The sequence below is a fragment of the Diaphorina citri genome, unplaced genomic scaffold (genome assembly GCF_000475195.1).
Source record: "Diaphorina citri unplaced genomic scaffold, Diaci psyllid genome assembly version 1.1 scaffold1594, whole genome shotgun sequence".
NCBI classification, from domain to species: Eukaryota; Metazoa; Arthropoda; class Insecta; order Hemiptera; family Psyllidae; genus Diaphorina; species Diaphorina citri.
Window position 1 is genome coordinate 32,258 of NW_007379020.1, and position 6,581 is coordinate 38,838.

Consider the following 6,581-nt stretch of genomic DNA (forward strand, 5'->3'; position numbering starts at 1 on the left):
ATCCTTATTTATTGTTTGCTTTTCTATAATTATGTACAAAGTTGTGTATCTTTTATTTCCTGTTTATATAGTATTCAGCAATAATTCCACTGTTTAGACAATATTGCAGAATACCACCGTTCATTTCCTATAGATTGTAATTTCTCTTTTAAAGTTAAGAAAGTCACCAAAGGAATATCTTCTAAAAAAATATAATACATATATAAATAAAACAACTCAGTTTCTGAATCAGTGACCAAATACCCATTAATTTTGATGTCTCATCTTAAAATTTGGAATATGTACTGTAAAATCCCTAGGCTTTTTGTGCATATCCTTTTAAGAATTTAGGACATTCAGGTGTATAATTATGTAGGTGTCAGTTATAGATCCCTACGTAAAAACTGACCGAGGAACCTCTACCAGTGTAGAGGAAAATACTCAAAACGAATAAGAATCTCCAAAGTTTGGTCGGTATTTTCATTACCAGCTGTTTTGAATTTTGTTGTAAAGTGCAATATTTATTTTTATGTTTCTAAAAACTTTGTTTCATTGCAATATTTTTAATTTTTTTCCCCCTTGTGTACGCATAAAATTGGCAAAACTCTTCTTCCATTGGGGAGTGTAAGAATGAAATAACTTTTCTGTATCGAATTTTGACATGACACTAAAGTAGGTACACTGGACGTACAGTAAACAGATCCTAAGTTTTACGCCACCAAAGTAGCGAATTGACTAATTTGTTTCATATCACCAAATCATATCAGTATCCACAAGTAGATTTTAGAAAGAGTACATTTTACATAAATATTTATGCCTATATTAAAAACATTTCCCTACCTATATGTAGGTACCTAAAAAGGATGAAAATGTTTCTTCGGCATTAAGGGAATTTATACAAATTTTAAAACGAAATTTCATTCTTTTTTTCGTCCCTGATTCTTTTCCTTATTTTAGAAAATTTTGGTCATCAATCACGTACTTACATTCATGTCCTTTTATTTTATAAATTTGACTTTATTTCCGTTTAATTTATTTTGCAATACCTACTTATGTTCCACTGAATTTTCAATCCATGTTCAATAGGTATACATAGTTCTATATTTATTGATTAGGTAGGTACTTATTTTTATTGCTTCTTTACGTGATATTAGTTTATAGATTTATTTTATTAATTTTTATTATTAATCAATCCATCAGTATTGTTTTTTTGTGAATACTTTCTTTATATGCAACCTTCAGTAATTTTTATCGTACCTCTTCATAAACTTTGATTTTATGTAGACTTTTTTTTTAATTTATTCAATATCATTAACATAATTTTTCTATGAAAATTTTAATTTGTGAAAATTAAGTTATAATAAAGCTGACCTATGACTTGAAATGAAAATAAACGAAGATATTCAAATTTAAATTGTCTTGTTTCTTCATTCATATTTTATTCAAATTTAAATTGTCTTGTTTCTTCATTCATATTTCCATCTGAAACCAATAACTTGAATGCATGCGAATACTTCATCCACATTACAAACATATTTTATGCATGTAGGTATTTTTCAAAGTTAACCTATTTATATTCTCTAAGAACCTATTTATATTGTCTATTATGTAATTGTAAACCTTTAAAAATAATAATAATAATAATAATAATAATAAATAAAAATAAAGCACAAATATATTAATAATAATAATTACCGAAGTATCTGGATGGGTAACCGTTTGGGCAATCACGCGCTGCCTACTTTTCCGGGCCCACTCGGTTTGGGCAAGGTCGTCGATGTGAGTAGCTGGTTGAAATGCCAGCGAAATATGGCGTGGCAGAAAAGCCTGATATCTGACCTTTGCAGTTAAAAGGCTACGTAAGAAGAAAAAAAGCAGATACCTGTGGCTACCAATTAAATTCTTCCCGAAAGCGTTCGACATCCCCGTCGAATTTTACCTATCTACTACCGTCGAATTTTACCTATCTACTAACTTGACCAGTCTAACAGAAACAAAACACACAGGAGGTATGATCTTTCAGTTGTATGAAATGTACTGTATTGAGTAAAGACAAATAAGTTATCAAGAACCTCTCTAATTACTTTTTTTTAACAAAAAATTCTACCTGTAAATCGTGGAAGATACAAAGATATTTTTTTCAGAAAGAAAAAGAAAATCAGGAGAAATGAAACTAAAAATAGGTACTCAATCCAGAGGAATTTGATTTTTTTTTTTTTTTACTATCTATGATATCTTGAAAACTTGTAAGAATCAAGAATCTATTTTTTGGTCAGAAACTTTAAGATCTACGCTAACGCTGTAGCTTTGTATACTTAGAATAACACAGTGCAATAGTCCTAAACTAAAATGGACGCGGCACATCAGGGTTCAGGAAGAGACCGCCTTAGAATAACACGTGTACAAATCAACTTTATCTTTGCTTTAACGGACGAATTTCCAAGTTTCCTTTCAGAGGATGCTTACCTACTGCAAGCCTCCTCTCTTTCTCTTCTAAAATATCATTGGGCGCTCAACAGTTGGCACTTTAACAAGAACTATACTTATGTAGAGAATGCTTCAGCAATTTCAAGTCGATTGCACTCTCACAATTGGACTAAAAAGAAATATAAATGTAAGATTTCGTATTTATGGAGCTTTACCAACAGGCTACAAAATCTCTCACTTCGTATTTATTTATAGCCATTTGTGAATGTGTACAACAGGTCTACTATATAAGGAAACAATAGAATAGTTAATGCCCAATGCCCATAGAATTGTCAAGTCCCAAGGATGCCAAAAATTAGGCAACACTTTAAATAAATCATAAACCATTATCTGACTCCACCACCTTTTCTAAGTACAAAGTGTACATTGTACAACGTGAAGAGGTGTTATAAGTTCTGGGCCAAAAGTATACACTAGAATTTTTCTATGTTTTAATAAACATAAGTACATGTGGGAAAAATACAAAAAAGAGATCAAAAAAACAAAGTTCCGATACAAAAGGTCACAGAGTCAGTATATTTTAGTAGTAAATGCAACTGCTTATATTAAGTTGGTGTTAAAATAGCAAACAATGTTCAACATTATCTCATGTTGGTTGCTTCACCTAAAATTCAAGAGATTCTAAACAGAGGGAAAAAAATATTGATTTCTAAGTAATTTACTGGATCTAAGGGGGAGAGGAAAATGATTTCAAATGTTGACAATTTAATAGTTCACATTGCGACTGGTTTTTCAATTAAATTTGTGAAAAACAAAAACACTGTCCTCTCTTGGTGCCCTTAAGAGATCCAGAATTTAAAATAAATTACAACCTACAGAGAGAAAGGGAAAAGGGCAAATTTTCAGTGACTTCTATTGCTGTATTTTACTTACTCGTTTGAGTTTGTCCATAATAAGAAGTAATGAAATAATCCTTCAACTGGCTACTTAGTATACTTATATATCGTATTTATGGATCAGACAAGGTGAGGAAGTTTTGTAAAGTGTTGATTATCAAAGGGGTTATCAGTGAATGCCATACACAAAGTCAGACTAGTTTTAAGAAATATGTTCAGAACGCGAATTTCCGTTAGAGGTATTAAGACTTATAGGAGGAGGCATCACTTAAACCCCTCTGTTCAATTCTATATTGGATTTAGCCTTTGGTTTCTTTCTTTTGAAGAGAAATAGCACCTTAGGAAGGGAGTTTAAACACACCTTGCAAGGTTTTTAAGTGCCCAATATCGTCATAGCAGCTTTATTTTAGCACCAATTTAAATAAGAGGAGAATGGATTATTAAAGTTTCTTAATGCAAGAGTGTTAATTTTTTACCTCGCCACATTGACAAGATTTGTACAAGACAGTGACCAGTGCAAAAAATAAACATACAAAGACTCTACAGAGAACCATTCCATGCAATTAACAAACAACTTTACTCTCTTTATTCTACACAAATAATGGCTGTTTTTTATTCTTTTCCTTTAATATTGATTAAGGAACTTATGAAAATGACTCTTTGAAATCTCACAAAATACTGTAGAATCTTTGAGCTTTTACATGTTTGCAATTGTCACCATTGAAAGTTGAGATCACTTGAATCTAAGATGTGAAAATAAAAAAGTTGGTAGTTTTTATTAATGTCTAAAGTATTCGTACATTACACAGCTTACTGATTAGGTATTTAAATATAAAATGTTGTTTCATATAATTGTTTCAATAGTATTCAAATCACATTTGTATGTTACAGATACATACCAATAAGTGTTTAATGTATACAAAGCACTTGAATTTCTTGACTTCCATTTTTGCTTTAATTATATTCCTACACAAAATAGAACCATTAAACGTTTTACAAATAACCTGACACCTATCAAAGCACAAATAAATGGAGACACTTGGCATATAAACACTTCACCACCACCAAAGCACATTAATTATATTAATGTGCTTTGTATGTAACCATCTATTATTTTTAACTTGCAAATTTGCTCATTTAAATTAAATATAAAAATTAATTTAAATTTAACTCCATACTCTTTCCAAGCCACACAAAAATACAACCATTTTGAGTTTCTTTTGTTTTCCTACCAATGGTCCCACAAGCAAGCAGAATAGTATACAAAAAAATTGTTTTCCAACATGAAAGTAAATTGATTTATGAACAGTACAAATCATTAACCAATTTGACACATAACATTATAGCTGTATAACATTAAATGTCAAACAAAAACGGGCAAGGAATTTGAGAAACCCAAAACCAGACAGGTATGAAGCTTCTGTACAAATACTTCTTATAGGATATGTTAATTTAAGATATTAACAAATGTCACCAAAATAATACAAATAAATAGGAACGATAAACTTTGCATTAAAAAACTTTAACCTATATATACACATAATATATATAGGACAGGGGAGGGGGACAGGTATCAATTTTACAAAGTATAGGGAACAAATAAATCAATGAAAAAAATATCAAATGAAAATGTAAAATAATAAAACCGTTGTTAAAATTAACTGTTCTTCTTGTAAGAATATGTTGAAAAGGATCAGGAGGTTGGTTGTTATTTACGACACTGGGGTAGCTTCTTTTGTCTCTTCGACAACTTCAGGTTCATCATCAGTTTTCACTTTCTTGCCAGGTGTGGATTCAGCTTGTATCTTGCATGTTTGATGCTCTATGCTCTCCACTCCACTCTGTTTTTAGGTACACCAAGTCATGAGTTCGATTTTTTTTGCTTTAAAGTTGTGTTTTTAGAGTATTATTATAGCACATCTTTGTCTACATTTTTTTTTTATTTTTTTATTTATACTCTAATAAATATAAATAGGCTTGCCAAATATCCAAAATGTCGATTCGGGTCGCGAATCCGCGAACATAATTGCCAAATCCGCGAACATAATCGCAAAATCCGCGAACAAAATCGCCAAATCCGCGACCATAATCGCCAAATCCGCGAACAAAATGGCGAAATCCGCGAACATAATCGCGAAATCCGCGAACATAATCGCGAAATCCGCGAACATAATCGAAATCCGTGAACATAATCGCGAAATCCGCGAACATAATCGCGAAATCCGCGAGCATAATCGCGAAATCCGCGAACATAATCGCGAAATGAAATCCGCGAACAAAATCACCAAATCCGCGAACATAATCGCGAAATCCGCGAGCATAATCGCAAAATCCGCGAACAAAAATCCGCGAACATAATCGCGAAATCCGCGAACATAATCGCGAAATCCGCGAACATAATCGCGAAATCCGCGAACATCATAATCACAAAATCCGCGAACATAATCGCGAAATCCGCGAACAAAATCGCGAAATCCGCGAACATAATCGCGAAATCCGCGAACATAGTCACGAAATCCGCGTACAAAATCGCCAAATCCGCGAACATAATCGCGAAATCCGCGAACATAATCGCGAAATCCGCGAACATAAAATCCGTGAACATAATCGCGAAATCCGCGAACATAATCGCGAAATCCGCGAGCATAATCGCGAAATCCGCGAACATAATCGCGAAATGAAATCCGCGAACAAAATCACCAAATCCGCGAACATAATCGCGAAATCCGCGAGCATAATCGCAAAATCCGCGAACAAAAATCCGCGAACATAATCGCGAAATCCGCGAACATAATCGCGAAATCCGCGAACATAATCGCGAAATCCGCGAACATCATAATCACAAAATCCGCGAACATAATCGCGAAATCCGCGAACAAAATCGCGAAATCCGCGAACATAATCGCGAAATCCGCGAACATAGTCACGAAATCCGCGTACAAAATCGCCAAATCCGCGAACATAATCGCGAAATCCGCGAACATAATCGCGAAATCCGCGAACATAAAAACCCGCGAACATAATCGCGAGATCCGCGAACATAATCGCGAGATCCGCGAACATAATCGCGAGATCCGCGAACATAATCGCGAAATCCGCGAACATAATCGCGAAACCCGCGAACATAATCGCCAAATCCGCGAACATAATCGCCAAATCCGCGAACAAAATCGCCAAATCCGCGAACATAATCGCCAAATCCGCGAACATAATCACCAAATCCGCGAACAAAATCGCGAAATCCGCGAACATAATCCCCAAATCCGCGAACATAATCGC